The sequence below is a fragment of the Furipterus horrens genome, unplaced genomic scaffold, assembly GCF_987537825.1.
Source record: "Furipterus horrens unplaced genomic scaffold, mFurHor1.1.pri manual_scaffold_8, whole genome shotgun sequence".
NCBI lineage: Eukaryota > Metazoa > Chordata > Mammalia > Chiroptera > Furipteridae > Furipterus > Furipterus horrens.
This window is the reverse complement of record NW_028327178.1, coordinates 60,933,039-60,946,234: the sequence shown is the minus strand read 5'-3', so window position 1 is coordinate 60,946,234 and position 13,196 is coordinate 60,933,039. Positions and strand designations below refer to the sequence as shown.

Sequence of the window (13,196 nt, the reverse complement as noted above, 5' to 3'; positions counted from 1 at the left end):
CATTTATTGATTTGCGAATATTAAACCATCCTTGCATCCCTGGATTGAATCCCACTTGATCATGGTGTATGATCTTCTGGTTTGCCAATATTTTGTTGAGAATTTTAGCATCTATGTTCATCAGCAATATTGGCCTGTAGTTTTCTTTCTTTGTTGTGTCTTGACCTGGTTTTGGAATTAGGGTAATACTGGCTTCATAGAAGGAGTTTGGGAGTTTTCCCTTTTCTTGGATCTTTTGGAATAGTTTGAGACGGGTAGGCGTTACTTCTTCCCTAAATGTTTTGTAAATTCACGTGTGAAGTCATCTGGTCCAGGGCTTTTGTGTGCTGGGAGGTTTTTAATTACTGCTTCAGCTTCACTCTTTGTTATCAGTCCATTCAGGCTTTCTGCTTCTTCTATATTCAGTTTTGGAAGAGTATATGTTTCTATAAATTTCTCCATTTCATCTAGGTTGTCAAGTTTCTAGCCATACAGTTGTTCATAGTAATTTCTTACAGTCCTTTGTATTTCTGTGATATCAGTTGTGATTTCTCCTCTTTTGTTTCTGATTTTGTTTATTTGGGTCCTTTCTCTCTCTCTCTCTTTTTTTTTTTTGATGAGCCTGTCTAAAAGCTTGTGAATTTTCTTCATCTTTTTAAAGAACCAGCTCCTAGTTTAGTTGATCTTTTGAATTGTTTGTTTAGTCTCTATGTCATTTAATTCTGCTCTGATCTTGATGATTTCCTCCCTTCTATTCGCTCTGGTAACCCTGGCTGGTTTGGCTCAGTGGATTGAGCGTAGGCCTGCGAGCTAAGTGTCGCTGGTTCGATCTTCCAGTCAGGGCACATCAGAGAAGGAAAACTCTGATTCCAAAAAACCTCCGCTGCCTTGCGGCATACCTCTTCAGGGGAAAGGCTAAGGGAGTAAACCCCGACAGAAAATCCGGAGCCGGAGTCCCTAAGGCGGTTTGACGTTGTAGTCAATACCGGCAACTCCTGCGGCGCACCTGAAGCCAAGCTGTATTGACTCCGTCTTTCCCTTGGATCCTTCAGCTGCGAAGAGAGGGGGGGTCTGCTGCATGGGCAACAGCGGATCCTCCATATCACCCTGCCCAGGCTCTGTAGCTTCAGCTTCACTGGAGAGGACACTCCAGCATCATCGCAAGATGTCGATTCAACACGGGAGGAGACATATACCGTGTCACTCCCGAGTTGGACTGCACAGCCATTCTCGGCGGTGCAGATAGACTCTTAAGAAGCTACACCATCGTCTCTCGAGACGGACGGCGACGATTCGCTCTGGGCTTTGTTTGTTGTTCTTCTATTTCTTGTAGATGTAGGATTAGATTTTTTATTTTGAGATTCTGCTATCTTTTTTAGGTCAGCCTGTATTGCTATGAACTTTCCTCTCAGGACTGCTTTTGCTGTGTCCCATAGGTTTTGGGCTGTTGTGTGCTCATTATCATTTGCTTCCAGAATCTTCTTGATCTCTTCCTTGATGTCATTGTTAACCTTTTCGTTATATAATAGCATGTTATTCATTCTCCATGAGGTTGAATGTCTTTGAGATTTTTCCTTCAGGATGATTTCTAGTTTCAAGGCATTGTGATCTGAGAAGATACTTGATATAAGTTCAATTTTCTTGTATTTGTTAAGGCTTCTTTTTTGTCCTAGCACGTGGTCTGTCTTTGGAAATTTTCCGTGTGCATGTGAAAAGAATGTATATTTTGCTTCTTTGGGGTGAAAAGTTTTATCTATATCAACCAATTCCATTTGATCTAGAGTGTTGTTCAATGCCTCAATATCGCCTGTGTTTCCTTGCTTTGAAGGTTTGTTCATTCTTGACAATGGGGTATTAAAGTCTCCTACTATGAGTGCTTTGCTGTTGATATCTTTCTTGTAGTCTTCCAAAATTTTTCTTATATTTGGGTGCTCCTACGTTGGGTGCCTATATGTTTACCAGGGTTATATCTTCTTAATGGATTGTTCCCTTAAGTATTAAGAAATGCCCTTCTTTGTCTTTCTTTATGGCCTTTGCTGTGAATGCTGTTTTGTCTGATATAAGTATTGCTACCCCAGCTTTTTTTTTGTCCATTTGCTTGGAATACTCTTTTCCATCCCTTCACTTTCAGTCTGCGTATATCTGTGTTTTCAGGTGTGTCTGTCGTAGACAGCATATATGTGGGTCATGTTTTTGTATCCATTCTGCTACCCAATGTCTTTTGATTGGAGCATTTAATCCATTTACACTTGAGGTTATTATTGCTTATTTTACTTAGCATAATGTTCTCCAGGTCCATCCATGCTATTGCAAAGGATAAAATTTTCTTCTTTTTCATGGCCAAGTAGTATTTCATTGTGTAAATATACCATAGCTTTTCTTTTTTTTTTAAGTATATTTTACTGGCCCTGGCTGGTGTAGCTCAGTGGATTGAGCACTCCCATGTGACTCAAAAGGTTGCCAGTTCAATTCCCAGTCAGGGCACATGCCTAGATTGTGGGCCAAGTCCCCAGTTGAAGGAATATGAGAAACAACGGATCAATGTATCTCTCACACATCAATGCTTCTTTCTTGGTTTTTCTCCCTCCCTACCCCTTTCTCTAAAATTAAATAAAAGTGAGGTGACAGCATTGTCACCTCTCTGAGCCCATGCCACACAGCCACAAAGAAATTAAATGGGTTGGCTCACCCTGATAATTACTTATGGTTACTTATGGCTCCACCCCACACCATTTACAGGTGCCTTTTCTACATAGGCCATGCTACTAAGACAGGGAATAAAAACAGCTCTACCCAATACACAGAAACAAACACAAGGAGGCTGCCAAATTGAGGAGGCAAAGAAATATAGCCCACAAATTAAAGTCACAATGAGATACTACCTCACACTGGTCAGAATGGTCATCACCAACAAATCAACGAACAACATGTGCTGATGAGGGTGTAGAGAAAAGGAAACCGTAGTGCACTGTTGGTGAGAATGCAGACTGGTGCAACCACTATGGAAAACAGTATGGAATTTCCTCAAGAAAACTAACAATGGAGCTGCCTTTCGATCCAGCAATTCCATTGCTAGGATTATACCCAAAGAATCCTTAAACACCAATTCAAAAGAACCTATGCACCCCTATGTTTATAGCAGCACTATTCACAATAGTCAAGTGTTGGAAACAGTGCCCATCTGTAGATGAGTGGATTAAAAAACTGTGGTACATTTACACAATGGAATACTATGCAGCAGAAAGAAAGAAGGAACTCCTACCATTTGTGACAACATGGATGGAACTAGAGAGTATTATGCTTAGTGATATAAGCCAGGCAGCAAAAGACAAATACCATATGATATCACCTAACACAGGACACTAATGAACAAAACAAACAAGTGAGCAAAATAGAACCAGAGGCAAGTAAACAAGGAGCAGACTGAAAGTGACTTGGGGGAGGGAGGAGAGGAGAAGGGGAGGGGTTTAGTAAAGGAACTAGTAAAAATGACCCATGGACATGGACAATGGGGTAATGGGGTGGGCTGGACTGTGGGAGAAGGGGTGAGCAGGGTGGGGAGGAGGAGCAATGAGGGATAAAGTGGGACAACTGTAACAGAAAAAAATTAACTAATTAAGAAAAAGAAATATGGTCCAAATGAAGGAACAGAACAAAAGCCCAGAAAGAGAACTAAATGAAACAGAAATAGCCAACCTATCAGATGCAACGTTCAAAACACTGGTGATCAGGACATTCAGAGAAATGATTGAGTATGGCCACCCAATAAAGGAAGAAGTGAAATTTACACAAAGTGAAATAAAAATATATATATACAGGGAACCAACGTTGATGGGAAAAAAGTGGGATTCAAATCAACGATCTTGAACAAAAGGAAGAAATAAAGATTCAACCAGAACAAAAAGAAGAAACGAGAATTCCAAAAAAATTGAGGATAAGCTTAGGAATCTCTGGGACACCTACGAACGTGCCAACATCCAAATCATATGGATGCCAGAAGGAGAAGAGGAAGAGCAAGAAATTGCAAACTTACTTGAATAAATAATGAAGGAAAACGTCCCAAATTTGGCAAAGTAAATAGACATACAAGTCCAGGAAGCACAGAGTCCCAAATAAGCTAGACCCAAAGAGGACCACACCAAGACACATCATAACTAAAATGTCAAAGGTCCAAGATAAAGAGAGAATCTTAAAAGCAGCAAGAGAAAAGAAGAGAGTTACCTACAAAAGGGCGCCTATAAGATTATCAGCTGATTTCTCAAAAAAAAAAAACTTTGCAGGCAAGAAGGGACTGGCAAGAAATATTCAATGTGATGAAAAGCAAGGACTTACAACAAAGATTACTCTATCCAACAAAGCTATCATTTAGAATGGAAGGGTAGATAAAGTGCATCCCAGACAAGGGAAAGCTAAAGTAGTTCATCATCACCAAGCCCTTAGTATATGAAATGTTAAAGGGACTTGTTTAAGAAAAAGAAGATCAAAAGCATGAACATTAAAAAGGCAACAAATTCACAACTATCAACAACTGAATCTAAAAAATCAAACTAACTAACTAAGCAAACAGCTAGAACAGAAACGGAATCATAGGTATGGAGATCATTTGGAGAGTTATCAGGTGGGATGAGAAAGGGGTATTGCTGGAGGGAACATGGCAAAGGGAAAAAATTGGGACAACTGTAACAGCATAATCAATAAAGTATTCTTAAAAATAAATTAATCTGGCATTGAGAAATAAATAAATAAGAACAAGCCTAAAGTAAATGGTGTCTAAATAATTTCCTGGGTATCTTCCGTCTAGAAACTACATTTCCCAAGGTCCCTTGGTCCATGGCTGGATTCAGCTAATGGGACATACTAGTGGGAGTTTGACAGGTAGGAGGAAGGGAGAAGCCAAGCTATTTTACCCTTTCTTCCTCTCCTTGGGAGTGAAATGGGAGCTGATGTTCCCATATAGTTACCACAGCCTGCAGGACATCCTCTCCCTCTGTGGGTCCAAACCCACCAGTTAGCCCCACATATCAGTTCCCACAGATTACTCTAGCTTCTGGGCCCTAGTAATAGTACCTCTACTCCTAGGGGCAGTGGGAGCTTCCTATTGTTGCTGCCAGTTTCTGGGTTTCCTCACTGCCTCCTGCTTAGCTTTTGAGTTGTTCTATTACCTGTGTGATGAACCCCTTTCATTAAATTCTTCCTGTTTTATTTTTTTATGTCTTTTTAAGTACTTTTTTATTGTTATTCTATTACAGTTGTCTCAATTTTTCCGCCTTTGCCCTCCTCTGCCCATCCCATCCCCTACTCCCACACTTAATTCCCACACTGTTGTCCCTGTCCATGGGTCATTCATACATGTTTTCTGTTTAGTTTTAAATAACTACAGTGGTTTTGATTTTTCTGACTGGACTCTGGCTGATAGCCATGGCCATTGTTCAAACCAAGTATGCAGGAAAAGGATAACACAGCAGGATTGAGGTGCTAAACCCTGCTCATTCCAAGGACTTGACTGGCTCCTGGGAGACAACCAATAAGGCCTTGGAATATCTAGCCTGATAAGAGTGTCTTTGTATACCTGGGGTCCTGGGCCATGCCAGATAGCTAATAGTGTGATTTATGGTGAACAGCTGTTTTTATTTCCTGGGCCCATGGATTATTCTGTTTCAGTTTGACTTGGAAGTGAGGGGTAGTAGAGACTGAATGACTGTGCTCCACGCCTATTAACGGACCCTCAACAAAAACCCTGAACAGTAGGACTCCAATGAGCTTCCCTGTTTGACAGTAATTTGTGCATATTGTCACACATCACTGCTGGGAGAATTAAGCACTGTCGGTAGAACTCTGGGTAAGGAGAACTAAAGTTCACACTTGATGTCTACTGGACTCTGCCCTATGCACTTTCCCTTCACTGATTTTAATCTTTATTCTTTTATTGTAATAAACTCTAACCATGAGTATAATAGCTTTTCTGAGTTGTCTGAGTCCTTCAGGCAAATCACTGATCCTGAGGATGGTCTTCCTGACCTCCAATACAGCAATTAAATATGAAAAGTTTTTTCACAGACAAAATGACTAGGGTCTCCAGGACATAAGTAACTTACCTGAACTGAATGCAGGTTCTACTTGACTCTAAAAACTTGGCTTCTGTCACCATGTCGCACTGCCTCTTGTAATGACAGAGCAGATGGTTAAGGAATGTGGAAGCATAATGACCATTTGAGAATTTGTTAAGGACCCTTCTTGGCTGCAATAGCTGATACATCTGTAAATCAGTAGCACCTATTGAAGTCTTAGACTGAGCAATTATTTGCTTGTGAGGGAGTGGCTAAAGAAGGTTCGTGTGGATAAGGCCACTCTAGATGTAGAGTGAGGGAGGACTGGAGAGGAATAAAACAGAGTAGAGGCTATTGCAGAAGTTTAGGGAGACAGGCTAACAGCCTGGACTAAGGGGTGGTAGTAGAGAGGGAGGGACAGTATGGATTCAAGCAACCATGCAGGAAATGAACTATTGGGCATCTCCAATGGTAATCTTGTTTTCTGTCCCTCCCCATACCAGGTAGTGCCTTAGGCTTACTATTTCAATAAATGAAATTGGCTAATTAAAGCCAAAATACTGGCATCCTCTTTGATTCCTCCTTTCTCCTTGCTTCACCCACACACAGCAAATCATGTCAATTCTACTTCCAAAGTATATCTGATATGGGTCCTCTTTTTCCTTTCTCTGCCTCCTCCACATTAGTCCATACCAGTATCACCTTTTGTGTTTGTACTGGTTCTCTCCCATCATGATTGCTTGGCTGATCCCTTTTCATCTCTCCCATTTCATCCAAAACATGGCCTCCTCAGAGAAGCCTTCCTTGTGCAGTGAAATGAGGTCCACTCTCCTGTTTTCTTCTACAACACCTTCTTTTCATTATTTGTTTATGATCTTTTTACTTTCTCCAACAATAACAACTTGCATTTGTGGAGCACTCTATGACAGACAGTGTTCTGAGGATATTACATTATATTAACACATTTAGTCCTCATATACCCAATTCTGTTGGGTAAGTTCTTTTTAAAATTAATTTCACAGCTATAAAAACTGGTTTAAAACTATTGTGTCAGCTAGACTGTGGGCATCAGGAAGGCAGAGATCTTGCCTCTCTTGTTTGTTGCTGATCCCCAGAAGTCAAGCATAAGAGGAACTCTGTGTATAGAGGGACAAAGAAGGATGTGGTGGGTCGGATATGGACAATGAGGGGGAATGAAGATGTCAAGGATTGCCCCAGGTTTCTGAATTATGCATCTGGGTGGGGCCATTAACAGAGGTGAGGAGCTCTGCAGGGGGAGCTAATGGGTGGACTAGAGACAGGGTGAGTTGGGTTAGGGAAATGTGAAGTTGAGAAGTCAGGTGTGTTACATTAAGTTCAGTTTTGAGCAGTGGATCTAGATTTAGGAGAGGTCAGTGCAGAAGTAGTATATTGAGTCAGAGTAATTGGGATACCCAGCAAAGTATGTTGAGTGAGAAGAGGAGGCCTATGGCAGAGCCTTAAGCAATGTCAACATCTAATGTTTTAAAAAGAAACTATCTAGTAAAATAGTGTAAAAAGTAGCAGTCAAAAAGGTAAATGGGAAACTAGGGCAATATGACACCCTCTCCCCAACCCCACTCAGAAGCCAAGAAAAAAGAAAAGGTGGTATCATGTGGTGCCTACAGTCATTATTGGGCTGGAGTATGCTTTTCTGTCTGCAACTTCTTAGCCTGCACAATACTTCTAAAAACTTTGATTAGCTGCCAAATTTAAAAATAAGATTATTTCTTTTGAAATCTTTACTTCCAGTTTCCGTGGGAAAATCTGAAGAGTGGCCATTCTGAGCCTGAACTCCTGCATGCCAACAGCCAGGTGCAGTGAGTCAAGGGTTCCCCATTAGCTGAGGGGATAATCTCCTTTTTGCTTCAGTCCCCACCTCTAACTGCTGCATCCCTGACATTGGAGGCCTGTCGAATGCTATTCATGAGCCCCAGCTGCTGTGATTCAGTGGATTGAGTGCTGTCCTGCAAACAAAAGGATCATCAATTTGATTCCTGGTCATGGCACATGCTTGGGTTGCAGCTGGGCCCCCGGTTGGGGGTGCACAAGAAGCAACCACACATTGATGTTTCTCTCCTTCTCTTTCTCCTTCCCCTCTCTCTAAAAATAAATAAATAAAATATTTTTTTAAAATACCATTTACTGTCTGTCTTAGCTGAGGCTGCTATAACAAAATACAAAATACAAAGACTGGTTGCCTTAAATAGAAGACATTTATTTCTCACAATTCTGGAAGCTGGGAAGTCTAAGATGGTGTTGGCAGATTCAGTTTCTGGTGGAGGCCTGCATCCTTCCTTGTAGACAACCACTGTCTTGCTGGGGACTCACATGGTCTTTCCTCAGTGCATGTGCATGGAGAGAGAGACTACTCTCTCTTACTCTTCTTATAAGAGCAATAATCCATCATGAAGGTCCAACCCTCATAAGCTAATATAAACCTAATTACCTCCTTATAGCATCACATAGGTTGTACAGGCTTCAACACATGAATTTTGGGAGGGAATACAAACATTCACCCCATGACACCATTTCAACTGTATAATTGTTTTTCTTCTACTAGAGTTAAAAAGAGAGAATTTCTTAAGTTTATATTTCCACTGACAATGTGAAAACAAAAGATAAACTAAGACAGTTAAGCATTTCTTTTAAAAAATGGGAGGAAACATATTTCTTAATGGACATGCTTTTTCTGCCTACAGGATTCCTAAGACAGCCCCCAATGATCCCTGCATTCTGGTGTTCATGCCCTTGTATAAACCCCTCTCTTTTAATATGGGCTGGACCCAATTACTTAATTCTACCTAGTAGGATATGACAAAGGTGATGGAATGTCACTTCAGTAATTAGATTACAAAAAATCTGACTTCCATCCTGCTACCAGCTTGCACACTTTAAAGAGGTAATCTGATACATTGAAGAAGCCCACATAGCAAGGCACTGAGGGCAGCCTCTGGACAACAGCTAGTGAGTGACTGAGGCCCTCAAGACAACATCACACGAGGAACTGAATCCTGCTAACAATCATGTAATTTTGGAAGAAGGTCTTTCCCCAGTAGAGCCTTCAGATGAGACCCCAGCCCTTGTACAACCTTGTGAAAGACCCTGAAGCAGAGGACTCAGCTAAGTTGTGCCCAGATCCTTACCCACAAAAACTGTGAGATAATACATGTATGTTTATTTTTATTGCGGTAAAAATCATATAACATAAACCTTACCGTATTAATAATGTTTTTAGTTGTAAAATAAAATTTTATTTTATTTTAAAGTATATTTTATTATGTTGTTACAATAGTCCCAACTTTTTCCCTTTGCTCCCCTCTGCCCAGTACCCCACTTCCCTCCAGCAATCCCACCCCCCCTTAGTTCATGTCCATGTGTCATGCATGTAAGTTCTTTGGCTTCACCCTTTCCTATCATATTCTTAACTTCCCCCTGTCTATTTTGTACCAACCAATTACACCAGGGAACAATTTTTAACATAATTCCTCTTGAGTTTGATTTTTCAGCTGTTTTAGATTTAAATAGGCATGCTGATTTCAAAATTGCAGTTAGTTTTATCACATCAAGGTTTTTCTGTACAGCTTATCTTAATGCAACCACTCTAGGCTAGGTTGAGCCTGGATCGAGGGAAGCACTAGTGCTCTCCTATTGGCTGAGAGCAAACCTCCCTTGAGTGGGGAGGGGTGGGAGATGACCTTGGAGACCAGCAACAGGTTCATACTTGTCTAGACTTTCAGTTACACATGAGACAGGGTGGTGAGAGGTTGTGTGCCGCTCTATATAGTGAATCATATTCCGAAGTGTAGTCTGAGTTCTTTTCTGTATACAAGGAGTTAGCAGAATTTATTTTTTTATTTACATACTTACTTATTTCCTTTCCTTCAGATCACACCTACCTCTGCTATTTCTCGTCGTAAGTGCCTAAACAATCCTGATTCATTTTGTTATAACTGTGGCAGTTTCACCATTCCCAAGGGACAAACATCAGAGCATTTGTCAGGCAAGCCTATTTTGCATATTTTAAAGTAAAACTTGGTGATCAGGATAAGTCTTGGGCCCCTCACAAGGTGTGCAAGCAATGTGTCAAGAGTTTATGGATGTGGACAAAGGAAACACGTGATAACTTGCCATTTGGTATACCTATGGTTTGGCGAGAGCCCAGAGATCATTCAAGTGACAGTTACTTTTGTATAGTAAAAACGTCAGGATATGACAAGCAAAATAAATGTAAAATAGAGTATCCTAGTCTACCATCAGCTATACACCCAGTGCCTCATTCAGCTGAAATCCCAGTGCCACTTTTCAATGAACCACCCTATTTCAAAAAACAGGAGTATGGTGAAGAACTAAGTGACAGAAACGATGAAGATTTTGAAATTGGAGATGACTCAGTTCATAAGAGATTTGATCAGTATGAGTTGAATAACTTGGCACGAGATTTGGGACTATCCAAAAAGGCTTCAGAACTCCTAGCATCAAGACTGCATGAGAAAAACTTGCTTGAAAAAGAAGCAAAGGCATTATACTTTTGATCAAGAGAAAGTGCATTTCTGCAGTACTTTCGAAGTGACGGTGGCTTTGTGTATTGCCATAATATACATGGTTTAATGGAGGAATTGGGAATTCCAATCTATAATGCAACTGAATGACGACAGTTCATCGATAGCTCAAAGTGGAGCTTGAAGTGTGTCCTTCTCCACAATGGCAATTTATTTGGTGCAGTCCCAATTGGTCATTTGGTTTGTTTTCGTGAAGAATATGAAGACAGAAAGAGTCATTGATCTGTTGCAATATCACAAGCACAACTGGATCATCTGTGTTGACCTTAAAACGGTCTGCTTTCTTCTTGGTCAACAACATGGATACACCAAGTATCCCTGTTTTCTGTGTATGTGGGACAGAAGAGCTCATGAGAAGTATTGGGTGAAGTTGATTTGGCCTCCAAGATCTGACCTCAAACCTGGTGATCCAAACATTCTCCATGAGCCACTTGTTGACAGAAAGAACATTATATTCCCACCTCTGCACATAAAACTGGGTCTCATGAAGCAATTTGTTACAGCTTTGCCAACTGAAGGAGACTGTTTCAAGTATCTCATTTTGGCATTTCCTAGACTGTCATTTGAAAAGAAAAAATACCTTAATATGTATGTTTGGTAGCAGGACTTTACTACTTGTACACAATTTGACTTACAGTAACAACATATAGCCTTTATATGAATAAAATAGCTCTAGAGATATGTTCATTAGATTACTCCTTTCTGCCAGTGGACGCCGCTGAGTAAGCATCGTTGAAGTCTCCTGCTCTGCAGTCATCATGTCTAAGTCAGAGTCTCCCAAAGAGCTGGAACAGCTACGAAAGCTCTTTATTGGAAGTTTGGGCTTTGAAACAATAGATGAGAGTCTGAGGAGCCATTTTGAGCAATGGGGAATGCTCACAGACTGTGTGGTGATGAGAGATCCAAATACCAAGCACTCCAGAGGCTTTGGGTTTGTCACATACGCCACTGTGGAGGAGGTGGATGCAGTCATGAATGCTAGGCCACACAAGGTGGACGGAAGAGTTGTGGAACCAAAGAGGGCTGTCTCAAGAGAAGATTCTCAAAGACCTGGTGCACACTTAACTGTGAAAAAGATTTTTGTCGGTAGTATTAAAGAAGACACCGAGGAACATCACCGAAGAGATTATTTTGAACAGTATGGGAAAAATGAAGTGATTGAAATCATGACTGACCGAGGCAGTGGCAAAAAGAGAGGCTTCGCTTTTGTAACCTTTGATGACCATGACTCTGTAGACAGATTGTCATTCAGAAATACCATACTGTAAATGGCCACAACTGTGAAGTGAGGAAAGCCCTATCTAAGCAAGAGATGGCTAGTGCTTCATCCAGCCAAAGAGGTCGAAGTTCTTCTGGAAACTTCGGAGGTGGACGTGGAGGTGGTTTTGGTGGGAATGACAACTTTGGTCATGGAGGAAACTTCAGTGGTCGAGGTGGCTTTGGTGGTAGCCGTAGTGGTGGTGGATATGGTCGCAGTGAGGATAGCTATAATGAATTTGGTAATGATGGAGGTAATTTTGGAGGTGGTGGAAGCTACAATGATTTTGGCAATTACAACAATCAATCTTCAAATTTTGGACCCATGAAAGGAGGAAACTTTGGAGGCAGAAGCTCTGGCCCTTGTGGTGGTGGAGGCCAATACTTTGCCAAACCATGAAACCAAGGTGGCTATGATGGTTCCAGCAGCAGCAGTAGTTATGGCAGTGGCAGAAGGTTTTAATTACTACCAGGAAACAAAGCTTACCAGGAGAGGAGAGCCAGAGAAGTAATAGGGAAGCTACAGGTTACAAAAGATTTGTGAACTCAGCCAAGCACCGTGGTGGCAGGGCCTAGCTGCTACAGAGCAGACATGTTTTAGACAATACTCATGTGAATGGGCAAAAAACTCGAGGACTGTATTTGTGACTAATTATATAACAGGTTATTTTAGTTTCTGTTCTGTGGAAAGTGAAAAGGATTCCAACAAAGGGTTTTTAATGTAGTTTTTTTTTCTCCTTTTTTCTTTTTTTGCACCCATGCTGTTGATTGCTAAATGTAATAGTCTGATCATGACGCCGAATAAATGTGTTTTTTTAAAAATGTGCTGTGTAAAGTTAGTCTACTCTGAAGCCGTCTTGGTAAATTACTCCAACAGTGTGAAGTTAGAATTCCTTCAGGGTGATGCCAGGTTCCATTTGAAATTTATTTACAACCTGCTTGGGCATACAAGCCATTGTCTTCAGAAACCTTGGTGTAGTTGAATTGTTAAGTTACTGTGTTGTGACCGGGAGTTCACCATTAAAAGGGTCACCCAAACAGAGTCATGGAGTTTATTTGGTTATTAATGATTGTTGGTACATCCTATGCAATATATCTAAATTGAATTATGGTACAATAAAATTATAGATGGGAATGAAGTTTGTGTATCATCCATTATCATGTATAATCAATAAACAATATCCTCTTGAAAAAAAAAGCTCTAAATAAACAGCATATTCAGGTAATTTTTTCTTTATTTTCCTTTGTATGTACATTTTGCATGATATTTGGGACAAAGGGAGGGTAGCCCGTACCTTAAAAAGTTGATATGATAGAGAAAAACTGGGGTAAT

At 40.7% G+C, this 13,196-nt stretch overlaps 1 pseudogene; it reads left to right on the top strand.

Annotated features, from left to right (window-relative positions):
- Window positions 1–11,364: 11,364 nt before the first annotated feature.
- On the top strand, window positions 11,365–12,326 carry LOC150003028 (heterogeneous nuclear ribonucleoprotein A1-like; annotated as a pseudogene).
- The last annotated feature ends 870 nt before the right edge of the window (window positions 12,327–13,196 follow it).